The sequence below is a fragment of the Polypterus senegalus genome, chromosome 2, assembly GCF_016835505.1.
Source record: "Polypterus senegalus isolate Bchr_013 chromosome 2, ASM1683550v1, whole genome shotgun sequence".
Taxonomy (NCBI): Eukaryota; Metazoa; Chordata; class Cladistia; order Polypteriformes; family Polypteridae; genus Polypterus; species Polypterus senegalus.
In genome coordinates, this window is record NC_053155.1 from 248,599,647 (window position 1) to 248,626,576 (window position 26,930).

The 26,930-nt window shown below is 39.0% G+C and overlaps 1 pseudogene; it reads left to right on the forward strand.

Moving 5' to 3' along the window:
* The first annotated feature begins 159 nt into the window (after window positions 1-159).
* On the forward strand, window positions 160-26,622 carry LOC120524481 (annotated as a pseudogene).
* The last annotated feature ends 308 nt before the right edge of the window (window positions 26,623-26,930 follow it).

The following is a 26,930-nucleotide window of genomic DNA, read 5'->3' on the forward strand; positions in this document are numbered from 1 at the left end:
ATATATTATTGTTATGAATGACCCGGTGATATGAAGCGCTGGTAACACAATAAACTACAGATCCCATAATGCAGCGCTCCAGCTGCCTTGCCAAACACTTCCCGCGTTAATCAAGTCTAGCTTATGATGCTGCAAGTTATTGCGAAGCTAGCCCTCACGATGCCGAAGAGAAAAGTTGATTCTGAAAACAGAACCTTTAAAAACCAATGGGAGGCTGAGTATATGTTTACTTACATTGCCGGTAAACCCATGTGTCTCATTTGTGGAGCTAATGTGGCTGTAATTAAAGAATTTAATCTAAGACGGCACTATGAGACAAAACATCAGGATAACCTGAAAGATCTGAATACAAAGCAGAAGATACAGAAAGCAGAAGAGTTAAAGAAGAATCTGACACTTCAGCAGACGTTTTTTACCCGTGCCTAATCACAAAGTGAAGCTGCTGTGAAAGCAAGTTTTATCGTGGCAGAGGAGATCGTCAAATCAGCCAGGCCATTTACCGAGGGAGAATTTCTGAAGAGCTGCATGATCAAGGTGTTTGACGTCTTATGTCTAGACAAAAAGCAGATGCTGGCAAATGTAAGCCTGAGTAGAAATATAATTGCTGATCGAGTTTGTGAGATGGCCACTGATTTAAGAACACAGTTGAGTGAAAGAAGCAAAGACTTTATTGCATACTCTCTTGCTGTGGATGAAAGTACTGACATGACTGATACTGCACAGCTGGCTATCTTCATCTGTGGAGTGGACTCCAATTTGCGCATTACAGAGGAAATAATGGACATTAAATCGATGCCACGACTGGAAAAGACATTTTTGAAAATGTATGTCAAACTATAACCGACATGAAACTGCCCTGGGACAAACTTATTGCACTTACAACTGATGGAGCATTATCTATATGTAGTGAAAAAAGTGGACTAGTGGGAAGGATGCGAGTAAAGATGCAGGAGGAGAACTGTACTGGTGAGTTAACGGCATATCACTGCATCATACACCAGGAAGCACTATGTGGCAAAGTCCTGACGATGGTCAATGTAATGAGCACTGTGACACAAACCGTAAACTTTATCCGAGCTAAAGGTTTAAATCACTGGCAATTTTAATCCTTTATGTGGGAGATAGATTCAGTGTTTGCTGACATTCCTTATCATACAGAGGTGCGTTGGCTAAGTCGGGGAAAGGTTCTCAACAGAGTTTTTGAGCTCAGCAACGAAATCTGTCAGTTCATGGACAGTAAAGGAAAAGACTCCACCAATTTTAGGGATGAAAAGTGGAAATGTGAGTTGGCATTTCTGGCTGACATAACAGCTCATCTCAACGCCTTAAACCTTCAGCTCCAGGGACGTGACCGCATAATCACTGACATGTATGATGCAGTGAAGGCATTTCAAGTGAAGCTGCTTTTATGGGAGACACAAATGCACCAGTGCAACTTGCCGCACTTTCCCTGTTGCCAAGTAATGTTGAACCAAGTCAGCACAACGGTGTTCCCAAATACACACTTTGCTGATAAACTGAGCACACTGAGTTCGCATGGTGCTTTGGTGACTTTGAATATGCTTCGCAACCCATTTGCCATCGATGTGGAAACTGCACCTGATTCAGATGGAGCTGATTGAGCTGCAGTTAAATGGCACACTGAAGGCAAAGTATGATACTGCAGGGCCCGCACAGTTTATTCACTCCATTCCCGCAGAAATGCTCCAGCTCCGTCTACATGCGGCTCGAACCTTGTGCATGTTTGGTAGCACATATCTGTGTGAGAAGCTCTTCTCAGTGATGAAGACCAACAAAACAGCACACAGGAGTCGCCTCACTGATGAGCACCTGCAGTCCATCCTGAGAATCTCCACAACACAGAACATCACACCAAGCATAAACGAACTTGTTGCCAAAAAAAGATGCCAGGCGTCCAGCTCTAAAATGACATATGAGCAAAGACAACTGAATGATTTGATTTGTTATTGCTGAAAGGAACACATTTTATTTATATTTCTAGGTTTTGTTATGCAGCATGTTCATATTTTGAATTCGTATAATTTTGACAGGATATATTTTTATGGAGAGCAAAATCTTTTGGGATATTTAAAATTTTAAAGTTTATTTTTTATATAAAATGACATAAGAGTAAATAAATTTGAATGTTTGTTATTTTAACGTTTACTTTATTTCTAACTTGTATAATTTAGAAAGGATATATTTTTATGGAGAGCAAAATATTATAAGTTATTTAAGGTTTGAGTTGATTTATTCCAGAATAATATTCCTTTTCATATTTATGTTCAAAAAAGTTACGTTTTAAAATTTTAAAAGTTTAGTTTTAGTGTGTTCAATAAATGTTTATCCTGTTCGGCCTGCGACCTAAAATGTGTTTTGGATTTTGGCCCCCTGTGCAATTGAGTTTGACACCCCTGCCCTAGATCATAAAACTGAATCCAGGCCATGTGCAGAAATTAACCAAGTAAGTGGTTAATAGCCACTTGATGCTATAAACATGCAGCTAGAGACAGAAAGAGAAAAGCTCAACTAGTTGAAGGAAGAAGCCAGAACAGAAAGAAAGATTCTGGAATCGAGCTTGTACTCGAGACTACCCATGAGATGAGCAAGCAAGGAGAACCCCATTTGGTACACAGGGTTTCTACCTCTGTGAAAGCAGGTCCATGTTTCATATTTTATCTTCTGTTTATTTGGCACTTCTTTTTGCTCTATTTTTATCTCTACCTGGTATTTACTTTTAAAATAAACACGCCATATTTGTACACTTTGCCCTCCTTGCCTTTTATTCTGGATGCAGTGTCTCCCTGGGGGCCCCCTGCTATTACAATATGACAAGAAATTGAAGGTAAAGGAAATGACTTTTCTGCGTTTCTCATTTACAGCTTATTTCTTACATGAAAACAAACTAATTGCCAGCCTAGCTTTAAACAATCTGTTTCAAACAGCAGAGGGAATTGTAGAAATGATATTAGAAATGATATGCAAAAAAGTCTCACCAGCCTAATTACAGTTACTTGAAAGTGGATTGTAGTGTATAAATCTTTTTTAATAATTACCAAATAGATATTTCAGTTAATAAGAAACATGCTGCACTAGTAAATAATACAGGAAAAAGATTAATCCAGTGGGATGTAGGATTTTGGTCACATACACATTCAGAGCCAGAACTTTTTATAATACCATCCAGTTTTCTTGGTGGAAATAAGAATATCCATCCATCTAATTATTAAACATACATAATGCAATTTCCAGGTTGTCAGAAGCTGAAGCAGATCTTCAGAAGCTCTGGATGAAATGCCAAGCTATAGAAAGTCAAAGTACAAGAAGAGTAAATAGAAATTTATATTTTAGTCAAATGAAAGGATATGCTAAATTTTGCATTAATAGGCATAATGTGGAAGAAAATGGCACACCTGGACAAGTAACATCTTCTTCTTAATGAAATGCAAAAAGGAAAATCTTATACTGAAAGGCATCTTGATAAGGAATCCAACTATACAAACTTATAGTATTTGCAGAGCAACTTTGTACTAGCACATCTGAAAGGCAAAGAAACCACCTAATCAAAATTTTCTATAACATGAAAAAGAACACACAAGAAAAGATCCAAGACCTCACCCTGTTCCTTGGAAATGACATACAGGATATGGTATAGGAACTACATCTATATTACAAAAGACTCCGGAACATCCTTATTGTTAACAAAAAGAAAAAGATGCATAGTCTGCGAGATAAAGCTGGACATTTAACAGCAAAAAGCAAAGAGCAACAGACTCGTATTGTTAACCTCTTGTAGATGATTGTGGCAAAATCGCTTCAAACCGCTTCTGGCCTGAATGCAGCTGAGGTGGCATATGTATCCCGCCAATGCCAGTTGATGCTCATTTGATACGTACCAAGGGTTGTATTGGAAGCACTGGTCACGCCATCTAGCAGTTGTGGTGGAAACTACATCCGCCTGATGGAAGCAAAGTGCACATGGATTTTGGCTACTAATTTCGAGAAATTGTCCAAATTTGAGATAAATTGTGGTAAGATAAAAATATGTACCAGCTTATTGTTTGCTTGTGTTCATCCATTATCCAACACGCTATATCCTAACTACAGGGTCACAGGGTCTGCTGGAGCTAATCCCAGCCAACATAGGGTGCAAGCCAGGAAGCAAACCTCAGGCAGGGCACCAGCCCACTGCAGGGCACACGCGGACCAAGGACAGTTTAGAATCGCCAATGCACCTAACCTGCATGTCTTTGGACTGTGGAAGGAAACCAGAGTACCTGGAGGAAACCCACACAGACACAGGGAAAATGTGGAATTGAACCCGGGTCTCCTAACTGCAAGGCAGTAGCGCTACCCATTGTGCCACCATGCCGCCCTGGTTGCTTGTATGCTATTTACAAATTAACAATCTCCACTTAATTTCAACAAAGTGTAATTGCAGACTGCAGCATCCATGAAGTTAGTCATTTAATGCCCCAACATCATGAAATGCCCTCAACGTCAGTCTTGTAACACCCATCACATTAGACTATGATTAGCATTAACAACATTTATTTATATAGCACATTTTCATATAAACAGTAGCTCAATGTGCTTTACATAATAAAGAATAGAAAAGACACAATAAGAAAACAAAATAAATCAACATTAATTAACATCGAATAAGAGTAAGGTCCAATGGCCAGCGGGGACAGAAAAAACAAAAAAAACTCCAGACGGCTGGAGAAAAAATAAAATCTGTAGGGATTCCAGACCATGAGCCCGCCCAGTCCCCTCTGGGCATTCTACCTAACATAAATGAAACAGTCCTCTTTGGATTTAGGGTTCTTGAAGGGCTTGATGATGATGGCCATGTAGACTTCTGCCTTTTAATCCATCCATCATTGTTGGAGCATCATGATGCTTTGAGTAGGTGGAGGTGGCGCAGGCCACCACCACAAAGAAACTGGAAAAAGAAACAGAAAAAAGAGAGTAGGGGTCAGTACGGCCCCGTTACACTATGGTTAAGATTAGGGTTGTAGTAGGGTTAGCTCAGTAAAAGGGCGTTTTGTAACTGACAAAGTGCGCATTACCTGATCTATGTCATAGGTATTGCAAGCTGCAGCTAGACCCTTCTTAATTTACTATCTGCTTGACAGCAAAAGCACAAATAATTCTTTTTTTTATATAATTGTAAATAAATTTAGGCAACAAGGGGTTAATATCTCCTCGTACACACCAAATGAAGCAGAGATTTCATTACTTACAAAGGGACTCTTATTCTGCCCTGCAAAGCCCATTGACAAAATCAGACTCTGAAGTGATACGGAAGAATTCTTCAGAAAATTCTGACTAAAAGGAATTTTTTCACAAGAAAGAAAATGGTGACACACGGGAACCAACAACTAGCTGTTACAATAACCCCACTAATAAATCTACATCGATGCCAGAACCCAGCAGAAACTCCACTCTTGACAATTATATAGATTGCTTCCAACAGAGAGTTGAAATAGGGATTCTAAACAGACAGCAAAATCGTATACACAACATCACTATTCACAAGTGAATAGCCACACATTCACTTAGGGAAAATGCAGAGATCATTATTAAACCAACAGAAAAATGGGGCGCTTTATTTATCATGAACACATCTGACTATATACAGGAGGCACAAGGGCAATTGTCCAATACTGCACATTATTACAAACTACAGGAAGATTCTATAGATCTCTACAAGAAGAAACTAAAAAAGATAGTAAGTAGCTTTCCTCTTTACATCAGGGATCATGAAAGCAATTTAATTCCTAAGAACACCAAAATGTGTTACGTCTACATGCTTCCTAAGATCCACAAAGTAGGAAACACAGGAAAGATAATAATCTCAACAACAACAACATTTATTTATATAGCACATTTTTATACAAAGTAGCTCAAAGTGCTTTACATAATAAAGAATAGAAAAATAAAAGACACAATAAGAAAACAAAATAAATCAACATTAATTAACATCGAATAAGAGTAAGGTCCATTGGCCAGGGGGGACAGAAAAAACAAAAAAAAAACACCAGACGGCTGGAGAAAAAAATAAAATCTGTAGGGATTCCAGACCATGAGACCGCCCAGTCCTCATCTCAGGAATTGGTTCACTTACAGAAAATATTTCAAGATGGGTGGAGCACATCCTTAAACCCCTCACCTATAATTCAACCAGCTACATCCAAGACACAACTGATTTCCTAAAAAAACTCTGCTATAGGTCCCTTGCCTGACGGAACCTTACTGGCCACAATGGATGCTGAGGCACTATACAAAAACATTGTCCCTGATAATGGCATATTGGCATGTGAAACATACCTAACACAACATGATTTACCCTCAACATAAAGCTGAAGCTTACTTACTCAAAAACAGAAGTCAGCTTCCTTGACACCACTGCTCACCTGAAAGATAACACCCTTGTAACCTCTGTTTTTCACAAACCAACAGACAGACGGACATACCTGAGAAGTGATAGCTTACACCCCAAGCATATAAATTGCTCCATCATTTTTACAATTGTATTTGTTCAGACCTGACAGACCAGAATAAACAACAGCAGGAGTTTAGACAAATTTTATTAGTCAAGAATATATTCACAAAATACAAATACTCAAATAAGTTGAGCTATTGCCATATCCAGAGGCAACCTTCTAGAATATAAAAACAAAGAAAACAAAAAACATATCCCTTTTGTTGTCACCATTAATCCACACCTTGAAGCGCTTCAAAAAATTCTATAATAATTTCACCCAATACTAAATAATGATGACATGCTGACTTATTCATTCCCAGAACCTCCCCTCCTGGTATAGAGACAACCACCAAATTTGCAGCAACCAATTGTCTGAAACACCCTGTGGGAACCAATAGATAATTCTACATCTCCTTGCTCACATAAAAGAGGTCAAATGTTTGCTCACATGTATAATACAGTTCGTGTAGTTATATCAAATGGCTGACAACAACAACCAATAAAGGGCTAATTTTCCAGCAGATTATCGAATGTGGTCTACCCCAATCTGTATATGAAATGTCTCAACACTGCACTCTATGTGGGAGAAACTGGACGAACACTGCATCAAACAATGAATTTACACAGGTTGCGCATGAAGCATGGCAATAGGGGTGTTCCTGTAGGAACACATTTCAGCAGCAATGGACGCTATGAGAAGTACTTTAAAGACACAGCAACAAAGAAATGAATGGGAATTTAAACTGATGCTAAATTCTAATTCTTTGAGGTCTGAATATTTTCTCGGCTGTCAGAGCAGCTGCTACTTGCAGGAGCTGTCTTCACACAGGCACCAACTGCCAGAGCTAAAGGCTGATCTAGCGAGAGAAAGAAGCCATTGTGCAAAGCAAAATGCTCCATGGACAACATTTTGTATATTATTACTGAAATAACAACTGATTTATCTGACTCCAACTTTGATGCAAGTGATATGGAGATCGAAAATGAAAGTGATGCATCAGCATCAGCTAATTAGTACCGAGCTGATCATAGTGTCACTCCTATGTGATGTTATAATTTGACATCTGCCTCAAAAGAGTTAAATAGAGACAAGAGTTTTATGACCAGATATGAAGATTATATACCTCTCTGACAGACCCAGACCATTTGACTACTAATCCACTTTGTGTGGAAAACTCATCAAACACTTTAAAAGACTTTGTTGGACAACACCTGGCAATAATATGAAATCTAGGTTGAACCTATCATAAGTAACTATTTACTACCTTAACTTAACCCTACAAAATGTTAACAAAAGTTCAGAAACAATGTCTCTATGTCCAAACAGTATACTTTGTGAGCTGGAATTTCAAAGGTCTCAATCATGAATTAAAGACAAAGAAAAAATTCTTTCACCTAACAGATCTAAATGCCAAGATAGTATTTTTACAGGAGACTAGTTTAATAATAATTGGATTGGCCATATTTTTCACTCCAACTATACAAAGAAAACTAAGAGTGTCGGAATCTTAATACACAGAATTACTCCATTGGTAGTGTCAGATGTAATATCTGATCCTAAAGGGCAATATGTCATGATGATGGGCAATATTTAATACTGAAGTGATTATGATAATTATCTTTGCACCTAACAAGAATGATAGAGATTTCATCCAAAAAGTATTCACATCTATTCCTAATGTGACTACTCCTAAAATTATAATGGCAGGAGACTTTAATTGTGTTTTAAATGCAGAGCTAGATATGTCTTCAGCTACAGTGTCAGGAACATGTATTGCTGCAAAAATAATTACACAGTGTAATGAATCATAATTTATCAGACCCATGAAGGATTTTAAATCCTAACCTCAAAGCATATTGCTCCTTCTCACCAGTACATCATTGTTACCTAATGTTCTAATATTTCTTCATAGACAATCATTTTTTGCTCATTATCAAATCTAAGTTGGATACTATTGTTATTTCTGACCACACCCCTCTGATCATGGAGCATAAATCACTATTCCCTACACACTCATCTCGTAGCTTGTATCTTAACCCTCTGTCATTAGCTGATGAGAACTGTACAGAATTTATATCCAAGCAATTTATTTTCTTGAAACAAATGCATCCTCAGAGGTCTCTGCAGGAATGCTCTGAGAAACTCTAAAAGCATTTTTAAGAGAACAGATTATTTTATACCTTTCTCAAAAATGGGAAACGAAGAAGGTGTTTGAGTTAATCAGTGAAATTACCAGAATAGAACAGAATATGTCATGTCTCCAAATGAGGTACTTTTTAGTAAAAGGGATTTAATCAGAATTTAATATCTTGACAACTAAAGAAATGGAACAACTCATCTTTAAATTGCAACATCATTTTTATTAACAACGAGAAAAGGCCAATGAAATCTTAGCCTAATAAATACACAAACAGGAAGTCCTCAATGCAATAACAGTTATTACCAACACAGACAGAGATAAAATCATTGATCATAAAAATAACACACACACATTTAGGAATATATTACAGAAGGACTATAAGTCCTTAAATTTTATGCATCCTTATGTTCTACTCAGTTTAAAGAAGACACAATCTAATGCATTTTTTGATTCATTACAGGAACCTCAGCTAGATACTTTTAGTGCAATGAAACTAGATAAACCTCTGGCACTCTCAGAAATACTAGATGCTATAAACTCACTTCAGAATGGGAAAGCAGCTGGCACTGATGGCTACCAAGTGGAATTTTATATAAAAAAAAATCAAATAAGTTAGCTCCACTACTTTTAACAACATTCATAGAAGCTACAAAATTCTACCTCAAACATTTAACCAAGCATTAATTACCATCTTTCCTGATAAAAATAAGGATTTACTACAATGTGTATCACACATCCCAATTTCACTCCTGAATAATGACATTAAGATATTCTCCAAAGATCTAACCAGAAAAAGTGAGAAAGTGCTTCCTTCTGTAATATCACAATATCAAACCAGATTTATTAGACACAGCTTCTAATCTTCAACATTTGGTTAATATAATATATTCACCCATTAAATCTAACATCCCAGAGATCTTATTATCTTTGGATGCAAAAATAAAAATGATATAGACTACTTATTCACCACACTGCACAAATTTATATTTGGCCGAAACATATGTGCATGGATCAAACTACCCTACACCAATCCAAAAGCCTCAGTTTGTTTTAACAACATTATTTCAACCTACTTCAAAATAGAATGTGGTACTCTACATGGATGCCTCCTCTCATCACTGCTCTTTGCAATCGCCATTGCACCATTGGCTCTTTAGTTTCAAAATGCCTAAATGATAAAGGGGATTTTCAGAGAAGGACAAGAACATATCACTATATGCAGATGATATGATACTGCACATATATGAGCCCCAAAATTCCATGCCAGCAGTCCTAAAAGCACTAGCAGATTTTCAAATGATATCCAGACTCAAAATCAATTTGAATAAAAGTGTGCTTTTTCTAGTGAACTCTCTAGCACACAATATTAAACTAGATACCTTCCCATTTATCTTAGCAGATCAGTTTTCTGTCCCCCTGGCCATTGGACCTTACTTATTCTATGTTAATTAATGTTGACTTATTTTGTTTTCTTATTGTGTATATGTAAAGCACTTTGAGCTACTGTGTGTATGAAAATGTGCTATATAAATAAATGCTGTTGTTGTTAATATCTAGGGGTGAAGATCACAAGTAAATATACTGTCTGCATGGAGAAAAATGAAACAAGACATGAATAGATAGTCTACTCTACATCTCATGTTAGCAGAGAGAATATCAACACTGTCAATATGAACATCATTCCCAAGCTTCTTCTTCTACTTCAAAACATCCCATATACATTTAACAAAAACATCTTTTATGATATTAGATTCAATTATAACCTTATCTATTTGGAATCTGAAACATCCACACATCGAAAGGGTGACTCTACTAATGACCTATAAGCAGAAAGAGGCATGGCATGGGTGTTTTGAGGGGTAGAATCATTGCAGAGCGAGCGGAAGCAGAGAGCGGATCAGCGAGCGGAAGCAGAGAGTGGCGGCATCTCCCACAGGCACATAGCCCTTCGAAAGCACCCGAGCAAGTTCACCTGAGGTAAAGCCGGCAGCTGACTAGTAGAAATAACCGGCAGTGAGAAATTAAAGTCGATCGCTCAGCGGGTGGTGGAAACTTAAAGCGACGGTGATTCAGCTGAACACGGAAAGCGCTGAAGCACCTATAAAAAAGGCAAAGATGACTTCAACACTTAATGTAAGTTCTATCTGCTCTCTGCCCATCGAGGGCACGTTTATATGTTGTGTGTCCTGCAGTATGTACAGCTCAGGTTTTCCGGCCGACAGTGCAGATAGCTTCACCTGCCAAAAATGTTTAGTTAATTTAGAGTTGGTCGGGAAAATACGCGAATTGGAGGACCGCGTTAGGAATCTGATAGCGATTAGGCAAACCGAAAATTGGATCGACTCGGTTTGTTTAGACAATTCGGCTACATCTGATTCGGCTTCAGTCTCTCCAGGTCCCACTGTAGTCAGGCGAAATCAGCAGCACCAATTCAGCCACAGGGCGAGTGGGTAACAGTAAGACGGGGGTCTAAGAATCCAAAATTTAGTCCCCCAGCACCCAGGTCACCAATTCGGACCCAGAACAGATTCTCAGCTCTCTGCAGCATGCCTGTGGAAACTGAGAATAATAAAGTGCTCATAATTGGCGATTCCATAGTGCGGAATGTTAGAATTCCAAACTATGTTAAACCAGCAGTTAATGTTAAGTGCCTTGCAGGGGCCAAGATTTCTGGCATAAAGGCGCATTGGACCGTGTTGCGACGATGAAGTATCTACCTTATTGCTGCATGTCGGCACTAATGATATTTATTTACAGCAATCTGAGGTATTAAAGCGGAACTTCATCTCTCTATGCACCAAAGCTAAAACAAAATGTCGGAATTTAATTGTATCTGGTCCCTTACCAAGATTATATAGAGGGATGTGATTTATAGCAGATTGCATTCCTTTCACTGCTGGCTAGAAACCTGGTGTGCAAATAAAAGCATAGCATTTGTGAACAATTGGGATGATTTTTGGGAAAGGCCTGGATTTTTCAGAAGAGATGGTCTTCATCCTAACTGGAGGGATCTTATGTATTATCCCAAAATATGGCAGCAAAACTGCCTGGTTGACTGATTAGAGCACCATCCAGGCCGCAGTCATGTGATCTTAAATCACAGGCTGTTGTTTATCCCACCTGTTATTTTCCTGAAGCTGTTACCCATAATCCCTGTTGTGGGGCATCCAGTAAATTTAGTCTTGATACAAACCATAAATTAATTGATAACCAAAAATAAGGTGTATAATTAGACCAAGGGATAAAACCAGACACTCCACCAGGGGCATCTGTAATAGAAATTTAATTCAAATTAAAACAAAAATATATCAGCAGTTCAGAAAGAACCATGCAGTTTTAAATGCTGTTTATTGAACATTCGCTCTCTTGGCACTAAAGCTGTTTTGGTAAATGATATCATATTAAGTACAAAATCTGATCTGTGTCTTCTTACTGAAACCTGGCTTAGTAAATCTGACACTGTTCCCTAGCTGAGGCGTCACCAGATGGATACTCGTTCCTTCATAAGTCTAGAGATTCTGGTCGAGGAGGAGGCCTTGGAATAATTCATTGTAACAAAATGCAAATCACTCCTAAAAATTTAGGCAACTTTACATCCTTTGAGGCATTCATTTTAAATATGAAAACAGATTCCAACACAATTATAGTGCTAGTCTACAGACCACCAGGGCCATATTCATTGTTCATGACTGAATTTAGCAACCTTCTGTCTGATTTGGCTATAAATTATGATCACGTAGTTCTGATGAGGGATTTTAATGTACACATTGATGTGGAATGTTTTACTTATTTGTTAAATTCAGTAGGATTTTGTCAGATTGTCAAAGGTCCAACTCATAATCATAACCACACATTAGATTTAATTATAACTTACAAAGTTGAAATTCAAAATTTAAATATTACTCCATTAAATGTAGTTATTTCCGATCACTTCTTAATTACATTTGATTTAGTTCTGCCCATGCCAGCACTCACAGATTAAAACAAAGACAGTGCGACATCTAGATTGTAATTCTGCTTCAAAATTTATAGATACCTTGAGTAAGTCGAGTGTAATTGTGGAAAACCATTTAGATCAGTTAACATCAAATGTAAACGTGGAAAACAATTTAGATCAGCTAACATCACATTATAATGTGACCTTGAGAGATGCTCTGGACACAGTGGCTCCCTAAAAACAAAAGTGATCAAAGCACATAGAAACTCTCCCTGGTTTAATGAAAATACTCGAGCTCTTAAATTAGAGTGTCGAAAACTGGAGCGCAGATGGAGAACAACAAAGCTACATGTCTTTCAAATTGCATGGACAGAGAGTGTTAATAAATATAAAAAGCCCTCTTTAAAGCTCGCTCAGAATACTATTCTACATTAATAGATAGCAATAATAAAAATCCTAGGGTACTTTTAGAGCAGTGGCTAAATTAACAAATGGAATTCAGATCAACAGTGCAAAATACCAACAGATATTAGCAGTACAGACTTTATGAACTTCTTCAATGAGAAAATTAAAAATATAAGATCCCAGATCTCAGCATCACAGTACAAACCAAATACTAGCTCAGCAGACCCTGCCGCACATTGCATTCAGCACTTTAGTAATTTTAATCCTGTAACTCACCAGGAAGTCTTAACTTTAATTACTAAAATGAAGCCCACTATTTGTTCCCTTTTAGATCCAGTGCCAACAAAACTAGTAAAAAGTGCAATGGATGTTCTTGCAGCGCCTATTCTAACCGTTATCAATAGTTCATTACTGCATGGCACAGTACCTGATGCACTAAAAGTGTCAGTCATTAAACCTTTACTTAAAAAGTCAGACCTAGACCCACACATACTAAATAATTATAGGCCTATTTCAAATTTACCATTTCTCTCTAAAATACTAGAGAAAGTAGTCGCCAGTCAACTTCAGTCACACCTTACGCATTAAAATTTATTTGAGAAATTCCAGTCTGGCTTTGGCACTGGTCATAGTACAGAAACGGCACTAACACGGGTTGTAAATGACATTCTCTAGTAGGATTGACTACTACAATGCGGTGTTCACTGGCTGTTCAAACTGTTCTCTATACAGCCTCCAGTTAATCCAAAATGCGGCTGCAAGAATTATTACAAGAACAAGAAAATATGAACACAATACTCCAGTTCTTAAATCTTTACACTGGCTCCCAGTTCAAAATCCTCCTTTTAACATATAAAGCATTAAATGGCCAAGGTCCGGCTTACTTGTCTGAACTTATCTTGACTTACAAACCTGAGCGCACATTAAGATCTCAAGATGCCGGTCTGCTTAGGATTCCAAGGATTAATAAAATAACAGTGGGAGGTCGAGCTTTTAGTTACAGGGCCCCTAAACTGTGGAATGGTCTTCCTGCTTCCATAAGAGATGCCCCTTCAGTCTCAGCCTTTAAATCCCGGCTGAAGACTCACTACTTCGGTTTGGCATATCCTGACTAGAGCTGCTGATTAACTGTACATACTGCATCTCTGTTGTTAGTCATTAGCACTAAAACATAAGTAACATGATAATTATAATTGAATACTAACCCCCACCTATTCTGTTTCTTTTCTCGGCACCCAAATGTGGCAATTGGTGCCACGGCCCACCTGCCAAGTTGTTTGCCTGCCTATGGTAAAGTCATCCCTGATTGAGGATCACAGGAATCATGGGAAAGAGGGGTCCATTCATCAACAGCGTTTCAGCCGTGGCATGGCCAAATGGGGAGGCAGCTAGATGGATGAGGTCTCCAGGACTCTAAAAATATCCAAACCTAATTATGTCATATCATCTACTGTTAAACCGTACTTCTAAAACTTTTATTATTATGCTGTATTAAGGAATTGTTCTTTTCTGTGTATTGTATTGTATTGACCCCCTACTTTGGACACCCACTGCACGCCCAACCTACCTGGAAAGGGGTCTCTCTTTGAACTGCCTTTTCCGAGGTTTCTTCCATTTTTCCCTACAAGGTTTTTATTGGGAGTTTTCCTTGTCTTCTCAGAGAGTCAAGGCTGGGGGGCTGTCAAAAGGCAGGGCCTGTTAAAGCCCATTGCGGCACTTCCTGTGCGATTTTGGGCTATACAAAAATAAATGTATTGTATTGTATTGTACCTTTCAATTTTATTACTGCGTGGCAAATATACATGCCATAAAGACCTGGGGCCTCATGTATAAATGCTGCATATGCACAGAAATGTTGCGTATGCTCATTACCATGCTCACATCGCAATGTAGAAAAAATAAACTTAAACTTGGTATAAAGCCAAACACATTCTCACGGCAGCACAGCACATTGCATACAAACTTTTTCTGCTCGTTTTTGCAAAGTGGTGGCACCCAGCATCACAACAGTGCTACTGTTCCTGTGTGGTTCCCTTTCTTTTTTAGAATCACATCCCTGACGTGACTTTATCAAATACACAGAAATTAACCGCATATCATTTATACATTTAAGGCATCTGATTGTTATCAACCTGTAACAATATAGTGAACTATAAACACACACAATCAGTCCATCAAGTGCTCCTGGTAGAGCTGTATGTAATTATAAGTACAATGACCTCACTGTAAATTTGTACTTCAGTTGTAATATTGCATAACCTGAGCCACTTTATGAACCATTTGCACTATATGTACATGTATATTGTACTAATGCTTTCATATTATATACATTTAGTTATTTTTTGTTGTCTTATTATTATTATTGTTTTATCATTTTGTAGGAAAATTAGTTTATGGAGGATTTGCATATTGAATCTCATTGTACCATTCAATAACAATAAAGGAATTCAATTCAATTCAATAGAAGAGTGCATTTTTACAGATGATGACTGGCTTCTGAGTCGATTTAGATTTCCAATAGTTATCTTCTTGGATCTCTTAATATCATTTTTAAGATGAAATTTATTAAAGTACGTATATTACATTATACAAATGCATTTTTAACTTCATTTAAATAATGTATTATTAATAATGAAATGTGTGGGCACAGTGGTGCGATGGTATTGATGAGCTGGAGCCCCGTCCAGGAATTGTTTCTGTCTCGCGCTGTACTCTTGATGGGACTGGATGGATAGATGGATGGAATAATTAAACATGTACTATGATGATATTTCAATGTTCCTTAAAAGTTTTGAAAAATCTGCTTTCTAAGATTAAAGATGGTTTGACATTTATTACAGACCTTATTGTGTGGCAGTTGGTTACATGGAGAAAGAAAAGGAAGGGCAGGAATTGGGGTTTGGTACATTTGAAAGAGACAGTTCTGCTGAAATTTTTTCTTCTAGGGTTGTGCATGTCCCAGCAATCATCATGTGGGAGGCAGAAGCAATCTTTTGACAGGGTTCCAGCTCATCGCTGCCGCTGCACCACCGTGCCTCCATGTTTAATATATGCTTTAATTCATTTGATCATGAAAAAGATATTAAGTATACAGTGATCCCTCGCAATATCGTGCTTCGACTTTTGCGGTTTCACTCCATCGCGGATTTTAAATGTAAGCATATCTAAATATATATCACGGATTTTTCGCTGGTTCGCTGATTACTGTGGACTATGGGTCTTTTAATTTATGGTACATGCTTCCTCAGTTTGTTTGCCCAGTTGATTTCATACAAAGGACGCTATTGGCGGATGGCTTAGAAGCTACCCAATCAGAGCATGTATTACGTATTAACTTGCTTTTCTCTGTCTTTCTCACTCTGTCTGACATTCTCTGCGCCTGACGGAGGAGGTGGGAGCAGAGGGACTGTTTGCACAGAGGCTGTTTGCCTAGAGGATAAGGACGCTCCTCTAAAAAATGCTGCTTTATCGCGGTGCTTCGGCATACTTAAAAGCCCAAAAGCATGTATTGATTGTTTGATTGTTTGCTTTTCTCTTGCTCTCTCTCTCTCTCCCTCTGACATTCTCTGCTCCTGACACGCATTCCTTTAAAGAGAAGATATGTTTGCATTCTTTTAATTGTGAGAAAGAACTGTCATCTCTGTCTTGTCATGGAGCACAGTTTAAACTTTTGACTAAAGGGTGTTATTTCATGTCTAGAGGGCTCTAATAATGTTAACAGTGTGGGAGAGTTTATAAGGGCTTAATATATATAAAAATAACCATACAAACATATGGTTTCTACTTCGCAGATTTTCATCTATCGCAGGGTGTTCTGGAACGCAACCCCCGCAATCGAGGAGGGATTACTGTACATCTTAGTATTAAAATTGTTCAGAGAGCTGTAATATCATGAATGCAATGTATTTTATGTCTAAGAAGCACATAGTGATTCACACACATTGAGCACATAAAGGAACACATTGAACATAAAGCATTTAATGTGCTTTAGTTAAGATGGGATCTGAGAAACTCTAACAAATTAAACATTGATTTTAACATTGAGTTTACAATGTTCTACTTTAATCTATACTAATAAAAGGCAAAGCCCTCACTCACTCACTCACTCACTCACTCACTCACTCACTCATCACTAATTCTCCAACTTCCCGTGTGGGTGGAAGGCTGAAATTTGGCAGGTTCATTCCTTACAGCTTCCTTACAAAAGTTGGGCAGGTTTTATATCGAAATTCTACGCGTAATGGTCATAACTGGAAGCAGTTTTTCTCCATTTACTGTAATGGAGATGAGCTTCAACGCCGTGGGGGCGGAGTTTCGTGTGACATCATCACGCCTTCACGTAATCACGCAGTACATAGAAAACCAGGAAGACCTCAAAAAAGCGCTGAAGAAAACATGCATTATATAATTGAGAAGGCAGCGAAACAATAAGAAGCGAGCGAGTGACATATACAACCATATTCATGAGTTCTGCTACTTCGGAAACAAAGCACGATGTAAACCTACACTTTAAATTAAGTTCATAGACAGGCTGCTGCTGGCGTTTGTAATTTAGTGCCTGCCCATATAAGGCCGTCCGTCAGCGGCAATCCAATAGCAAACTGCCACGGGTAAATATTCACGGGTGAAGGACTGTGCTTATGGAGAGGAAGATGAGATGGTCAGGGTGGTGTTTGACACAAACTCAGCGAAACTGCGAGAGAAAGTTTTAAGTGCCAGGACTAAGGTAACATTAAATACAGCCATGGACATAGTACCAGATGGCACCAGCACAGCTGGGAACCTTCGATGCATGTACACCGAGTGGCTCACGTGAACTGACGAGTGCACAGATAAAAGCAACAGTTCCAAAGAGGCTGAACAAAACCGAATTACACAATTGAAAAGGCAGCAAAAAATATGAAGCGTCTCATACATACAAGCATATTCATAAATCCAACTACTGCGGAAACAAAGCACACGTTGGAAAAAGTCAATGTCCCGCTAAAGGAAGACAGTGTAAAAACCCGTGCATGCAGTGTGTCAGGTCTCAGATAAAGAAGAAGACGAGCTGTTTATTGATGCAGTAAGAAACGAATCGATGAATGAAACCTGTCATCTTTACAACGATTGACAAACACGGAATGTAACTTGAACACAACACATCCTACAAATACGAACCTGATTGAAAGAAATAATTATAATCAAATCCTTGATGACAGCAACACTCATAACACTCACAAAACAAATACTGTATATTGACAGTCATGTTACGTTATTTTTAAAATGTTCCCTTTTCTTTTTCTAGCTTTTTTAACACACTACTTCTCCGCTGCGATATGCGGGTATATATATATGTATATATATTGTGAGCTGGAGGGCTGATCGCACCCCAAATAGAGACAGACGCCCCTGGGAAAACCACAAACCCTGAAACACTGACTACACATTGCTCCTTATCCTTGCACTATAACGCGTAATACAAGCCTCGCGGTACTCCGCCGACTTATAAGCCTGGCTCAGCGCCTGTCAGTTTGGGAATTGATTGTTTGCTTTTATCTCTCTCTGCTCCTAGCGGAACTGTTATATCTGACTTGTCATGGAGCACGTTTAAGCTCATGTGTTTGCGGTGTCTGAATAAAAATCCTTCTTTTTTTTCTACTTTTTTTTCTTTTTTGCAAACGCCTCCGAACACAAACCGAGTGTTAACGAACAATCAGATTTTGTGCGTTTGCAGCATACTGATAGCTCATTAGAATATGCATTTAAACAGGCTCGCCCTGCTATTGACTCTTATTACCAAGAGCGTAATTCCGGGGGTGTGAAAACCCACACTTTATAGAAAAGGACGGTTGCCTTTTCAGAGTGATCTCAGATCATTTGAGGGGAATTTATTGAACAACTGGTGGTACCTGAAGCACATAGGGAAACTGTTTTGCATCTGGCACATTCACACATCTTGGGGGGGCACCTCGGTGCCGACAAAACTAGAGACCGGTTATCAAAACGATTTTATTGGCTTAATATGGGAAAAGATGTTGAACGATTTTGTACTTCATGTCCAGACTGCCAGATCGTCTCTGCTTATAAGCCTCCTCGGGCTCCCCTTTGTCCTATGCCCATATTGGAAGTTCCCTTTCAGCGTGTGGGATTAGATATTGTGGGACCATTACCTAAGACTAAGGATGGGTACCAATATTTGCTGGTGTTGGTTGATTATGCGACACGATATCCAGAAATGATCGCTAAAAAGGCCAACTCTTCGGCTGTAGCCAAAGCACTATGTGAAACTTTTACTCGTATTGGTATCCCTAGAGAAATCTTAACTGATCAGGGCACACCTTTCACTTCTCGCGTGATGAAACAATTGTGTGACAGCTTTGCTATTAAGAAATTGAGTACTACTGTTTACCATCCTCAAACGAATGGTTTAACCGAGCGATTTAACAAAACATTGAAACAGATGATCAGGCGAGTTGCTCATAATGATCCCACAACATGGAACACTGTCCTACCGTTTGTTTTGTACGCGTGCGAGAATCACCACAGGCGTCCACTGGCTTGAGTCCCTTCGAGTTGTTATTCGGCAGGCGCGCGAGGCATCCTGGATGTGGTGCGTGAGGAATGGATAGGAAACGAGAGAGCAGCTAAGGGTCCAAGCTTTGCAGATCGACTAATTTCGTTGCAAGACAGAATTTCTATGCTTTCCTCTATTGCTGTGGAACACCAACAACGAGAACAGGAAACTCAGAAGCGTCTTTACGATAGGCGCAGCAAGCTCCGTGAGTTCAAACCTGGCGATCGTGTTTTGGTACTGGTTCCCTCGGATCCACACAAATTCTTAGCTAAATGGCAGGGCCCCGCCATTATTGAGGAGCGTATGAGTCCAGTAAATTACAAGGTTAGAATACCGGCCGGCGCAAACCATTCCAGATTTTACACATTAACCTCTTGAAGGAATGGCACGACCGACAAGAGGTTAACACTTCCTTGGCTGCTGTTTCTCAGTCCGATGTTACCATTGGTAACGATCTTACTGACACGCAAAAGACAGAACTGTTATCTTTGATAGAACGGAACACTGATGTCTTTTCAGATTTACCAGGCAAGACTAACATTACAAAACATAAAATTACCACTGCACCTGATGTTCGCGTACAGATGCGGCCGTCCGGATACGGAAGCGCGAAATATTGTCGAAGAGGTAAAAAGATGCTGACACTGGGTGTAATTCGTGAAAGTAAAGTGACTGGTGCAGCCCAGTCGTATTAGTCCCAAAGCAAGACGGTTCGGTTCGGTTCTGTATCGATTTCAGACGCTTGAATAAGGTCTCTAAATTCGATGCTTATCCCATGCCCCGTGTCGATGAACTGTTGGAAAAACTGGGTCAGGCGAGCTATATCTCCACGCTAGATCTCACGAAAGGCTATTGGCAGGTGCCTTTAGAGGCTAGCAGTTGTGAGAAAACGGCATTTGCGACTCCTGACGGACTCTATGAATTTACAAGACTCCCGTTTGGTCTTCACGGGGCACCTCTAACTTTTCAGCATATGATGGATCAGATCCTGCGTCCTCACTCTGAATATGCTGGGGTTTACTAAAGCCACAATTAAGGAAAATAGAAGAAATGCTTGTTTACCCGAGACCTGAGACACAGAAACAAGTACGCGCCTTTCTGGGACTCGCTGGTTACTACAGAAAATTCATTCCAAATTTTGCACATAGAGCTGCTCCTCTTACAGAACTTACTAGAGGCAGAAAAAACCGACCTGTCCTGTGGACAGAAAATTGCGAACGTTCTTTCAACGATTTAAAAAAAGCATTGTCTTCTTACCCGGTTCTAAGGAACCCGGATTTCACAAAAGATTTTATCTTGCAAACAGACGCCTTAAGTGCATTTGGTGTGGGCGCAGTCCTGTCACAAATTTTGATGGAGAAGAACATCCAATCACATATTTGAGTAGGAAATTACTTCCTAGGGAACGCAATTATTCTACAATTGAGAAAGAATGCTTGGCAATTAAGTGGGCTGTGGAAGCGCTTCGCTATTACTTGTGGGGACGAAACTTCACTTTGGTAACTGATCATGCTCCACTCCAGTGGTTGTACCGACAGAAAGATACAAACTCTCGTCTAATGAGATGGTTTCTGGGTTTACAACCTTACAGTTTCACAGTAAAGCACCGACCAGGTTCTGAACACGTCAACGCAGATGTATTATCACGACTAAATGAACCTAGTACAGAGAGTCGCTTGATTCACAGGAATGTGAATAAAGCTGAGGGGGAGGGTGTGAGCTGGAGGGCTGATCGCACCCCAAATAGAGACAGACGCCCCTGGGAAAACCACAAACCCTGAAACACTGACTACACATTGCTCCTTATCCTTGCACTATAACGCGTAATACAAGCCTCGCGCGGTACTCCGCCGACTTATAAGCCTTGCGCGCGCCTGTCAGTTTGGGAATTGATTGTTTGCTTTTATCTCTCTCTGCTCCTAGCGGAACTGTTATATCTGACTTGTCATGGAGCACGTTTAAGCTCATGTGTTTGCGGTGTCTGAATAAAAATCCTTCTTTTTTTTCTACGACTTTCTGTGTCTCTGTGCAAATCTGTGACCCAAGCGTGACAATATATATAACCCGATCTACATACTCGAATAATGGATACTTTATTCCCCATCAATGATTGTTTTGGTAAAGCCATACTCAGTGTATTCATTAGATGAACGGTAAAAAAGTAAGAGCGAGGGGAAGATGCAGGCTGTAGTGCGCGTCAACTCTATCTGAATTGCGCGATCACATTTGAAAAATATATCTTTTCAAGTTCTATTTAGTCCATATGTGTCAAACTCAAGGGGCGGGCCACATCCGCCCGGCGTAATTATATCCGCCCGAGATCATTTTATATACTGTATTATTGTTATTAAAGCCCGGGTATATGAAGCGCTGGTAACACAATAAACTACAGATCCCATAATGCAGCGCTTCAGCTGCCTTGCCGAACACTTACCGCGTTAATCAAGTCTACCTTATGATGCTGCAAGTTATTGCGAAGCTAGCTCACACAATGCTGAAGAGAAAAGTTGATTCTGAAAATAGAGCCTTTAAAAAGCGATGGGAGACTGAGTATATGTTTACTGAACCCGTGTGTCTCATTTGTGGAGCTAATGTGGCTGTAATTACAGAATTTAATCTAAGACGGCACTATGAGACAAAACATCAGGGTAACCTGAATGCAATGCAGAAGATACAGAAAGCAGCATAATTAAATAAGAATCTGACACTTCAGCGGACGTTTTTACCCGTGCACAATCACAAAGTGATTTCAAGTGAAGCTGTTTTTATGGGAGACACAAATGCACCAGTGCAACTTGCCCCACTTTCCCTGTTGCCAAGTAATGTTGAACCAAGTCGTCACTACGGTGTTCCCAAATACGCACTTTGCTGATAAACTGAGCGCACCGAGTTTGCACGGCGCTTTGGTGACTTTGAAGAACAAAAAAAGTCTGTCTACATGCGGCTCGAACCTTGTGCATGTTTGGTAGCACATATCTGTGTGAGAAGCTCTTCTCAGTGATAAAGACTAACAAAACAGCACACAGGAGTCGCCTCACTGATGAGCACCTGCAATCCATCCTGAGAATCTCCACAACACAGAACCTCACAGCAAACAGAAACGAACCTGTGGCCAAAAAAAGATGCCAGGCGTCCAGCTCTAAAATGACATAACAGCAGAGACAACTGAATGATTTGATTTGTTATTGCTGAAAGGAACACATTTTATTTATATTTCTAGGTTTTGTTATGCAGCATGATCATATTTGAATTTGTATAATTTTGACAGGATATATTTTTATGGAGAGCAAAATCTTTTGGGATATTTAAAATCTAAGTTTATTTTTATATAAAATTACATAAGAGTAAAGAAATTTGAATGTTTGTTCTTTTAACGTTTACTTTATTTCTAACTTGTATAATTTAGACAGGATATATTTTTATGGAGAGCAAAATATTATAAGTTGTTTGAGGTTTGAGTTGATTTATTCACGAATAATATTCCTGTCTGTTTTTACCATTCCTACCAAAGATATTTCTGTCGACTAAATAAAAATTCCTTCTATTTAAAATTTAAATAGAACTTGAACAAATACAATAGTTCATAATATCCACGCAGACTTGCACATAAGAGCGGGAGTTATCCGTTTTAACAAGCAGCGTATTGCACTGATACGAAATAGCTGTGTGTGTGTATATATGTAGATATGTATGTATATGTATATATATGTTTATATATGTGTGGGTGTGTGTGTGTGTGTGTATATATATGTATTTGTGTGTATGTATGTATGTGTGTATGTATTTATGTGTGTATGTATATGTATGTGTATATATGTAGATATATATGTATGTATATATGTGTATATGTATAGATATGTATATATATATATATATGTTTATGTGTGTGTGTAAATATATATATATATATATATATATATATATATGACAACAACACTCATCACTCATCACTCACAACAGTGACAAAACAATTACATTGACAATCATGTTACGTTATTTTCAAAATGTTTCCTTTTCTTTTTCATTGCTTCTTTAACACACTACTTCTCCGCTGCGAAGCGCGGGTATTTTGCTAGTGACAAAATAAACTATGAGATTAAAGTGGACATTTAAACCTTTGTTTCACATTGCCTTATTTTTTTTCTTTCTGAATTTGAATATTTGAGTTTCACCTCATTCTGTATCACTCTACCAACTTCCTTTTGTTGTTTATACCACTGTTATTGTTACCACTGCTTAAGCCAACAAATAGTAAATTTTTCTGTGCCTCTACCTTGCATTCACTAAAATTTGTTTTTTCCTGTGTTTTTGCCATTGTCTTGTAATCAAACACTGATTGGAAGGTGATATTTATATTGATTTGCATATTAAAATGCACAAAATTATGGAAGGGGTGGGACAACAGTTATGTCCATGCACGTTACTTTTCATGTTGACTGGGATTTATGGAGCAGGTTTTGTGCATTTGAATTTTTTTGTGCATACGCACATTTCCCATTTTTTATCCGTGTGCCATGTTTTAGTGTGAATTCTACACAGCATTATGCATGAGGCCCCTGGACATCGACACAAATTGATGAATATAAACACAAGCTTAGTCTGCAACATAATTAAAATCTTGCAGTACTTCCTTTATATTCTGAGTTCTGTGGCCCAGTAAATACAAATTATCGTCAATACACTAATAATCCAATTGCCCTTCATTCACTCAGAATATAGAACCAATGTAGGAAGCACTTTAAGACAGAGACACTCTTATCTGTTTTATCTCTACATGACAACCATCTTTGTCCACCCTCTCAATCATACACAGATGTAATGTTTGGAAAATGTCCAGGAATAAAACACTTAGAGATCTGTACATAGATAATGTCTTTGCATCCTATGTACAATTAAGCTTTAAATTTAAGTTCTCATCAATAAAATTTTTGTACTACTTTCAAATTATAAACTTTGGTGTATAGAACCTGCTCGATTTTCCTTACCTACCACCTATTTGTATTCCAGAAAAAATATTTTAACAGTTCATATAGATTCATACATACACATTTTAAAGTTCCTTCCTTTCAAAGATTTCAATAGGGAAAGGATCACTTAAAATTTCAAATAAGGAGTGAATGGCAGCCATGCACAGAATACACTCTAGTTTGTTATGTGTGATACACTCAATCATTCAATTTAAAATATTTTATCTAGGGCATTTATTGTGTTAAACATTGTCCAAAATGTATCCTGGGCAAGATTCAACCTGTAAATATATTGCAATCTCGCTCCAGCCTCACTGGGCCACATATTTTGTCAGTGCACAAAATTAACCTCATTTTGGACAAAAATCTTTGAATGCCTATCAGGCAGCCTTGGTGTCACAATCATTCCTAACCCATTATCAACTGTGTTTGGTGTACTACCAGATGGGCTTAAAGTGGAGAAGGACAAACAGACTGTAGTTGCCTTTACCTCACTTACTTCCATGCAGAATTATTTTGCTCATCTGGAAGAATCCCAACCCACCAGTTTTAAATCAGTGGTTACTGATGTTCTATATTATTTGAAACTGAAAAAAACGAAATTCTCACTTAGAGGATCTGTTTATTCTTTTAATGGGGCAAGATCTAATCAAAAACAATGTAGAAAAAGCTTCTTTGTCAGAGAAAGTGATACTCTTTCTTCCTTGCACTGGTTGTTGGCTCTCCTCTCTTTGTCCTGGGTAGAGGTTGAATTTTGGTTTGTTTAGTTTGACTTGATTGTATGTAATGTTGTTTGACTTTTAATTAAAATGAATAAAATAAAATAAAAAAGAGCCTGATGTTTGTTAGAGAGCAAGAAGTGACCACGTAATTGTACAAAATGTTTTTGTTTATCTTGATGATTGCATTTCTGGGATGGTCGCTGTTTCCCAGCACCTGCTAAGGAGAGATGTAAAATAGTCTACAAGTGGTTGTCCTGTGTGTTTTAACATTTCGGGAGAGATTTCGTCCATGCCAGGTGCACAACCAGCCTTAAGGGCGGCAATCAGCGACTTGGTTTCAGCTGGTGTGATCGGTCCAACTTCAACTGGAAGGTCATTTGCCAATGTTAAGAGATCGTCCGTGAATGTTGATGTGGGTTCTGGTTGGTTCAGGAGCTCAGCAAAGTGTTCGACCCATCGTTTTTCTTGTGCTTCGGTGGTTAGCAACAGGTGACCCTCCTATGCTTTTATTTGTACACCTCTTCCGTTGGGCGTGCCACTCAGCTCTTGGACGATCCTGTATAGTGTTTTAGTGTCGTTCCTGTTCGCTGATTCTTGCTCCTCATGTCCTTTCTTTTCGATCCAATCGTGCTTATCTTGGTGGCAGCTTCATTTGACCATTCGACCGGCAGCTCGGTAGTGCTCCTCTGCCACAGTGAGACCAGATCCTGGGGTCTCCTGATCCTGTACTTGTTTCAAGCGACGCCGTGGATCAATTAGGTCCCAGGTGTTATCTTTTATCCAGCGTTCTTGGTATGTGCCTCGTCTTCAACCGATTGTAGTTGTGGCACTTTCGATGACAGTCTGGTGGAGTCGTGTCCAGTCATCCTCAATCGATTCTTCGCCATCTGTTTCTGCGAGTATTTCAAAGTGATTTCGGAGTTCGAGTTGGAACTGTTGGGCTAAGGGGGTCTCTTTGAGCTTTGTAACATTGAAGGGTCTTGGTCGTTGAGGTTTAGGCGTCAATCGCATAAGTTTTAGCCGGCATTTGGCGACTAGTAGATTATAGTCTGAACCAATGTCCGCTCCTCTCTGGCTTTTCACAACTAGCAAGGACGAGTGGCATCTTTTGCTGATGCAGATGTAATCGATTTCGTTTTTGTATAGTCCTCCTGGAGACCGCCATGTCATCTTATGGATCCTTTTGTGCTGGAAAAAAACACTTATAGACTGTTTTACATCTCTCTTTAACAGGTGCTGAGAAACAGTGACCGTCCCAGAAGACTGGAGAAAAGGGGTCATCGTAAAAATTCCAAAGATAGGGAATCTCGCCGACTGCAACAAGTGGCACGGAATTACCCTCCTCTCCGTCCCAGGCAAAGTGCTGTGCTCTATCCTGCTCCGACACCTACGCCAAGCTGTTGACCATCTACTCTGCAAGGAACAAGCAGGGTTCCGCAACGGGAGATCCTGCTCTGGACATAATCTTTGTCCTACGAACAATCATCGAACAAAGTACCGAACTGCAGCAAAAACTGTCTATAAACTTTATCGACTTTACTAAGGCCTTCGACAGTATTCACTGAGAGACACTACGGAAAATTGCTGGAGCCTATGGCATCCCAGTGAAGTTCGGTTAACATCTTACGAAATATATACCACGAGTCGATCTACTGTGTACACACGGACTACGGCATCTCCAAGGCCTTCCGGATCAACATGGGCGTGCCACA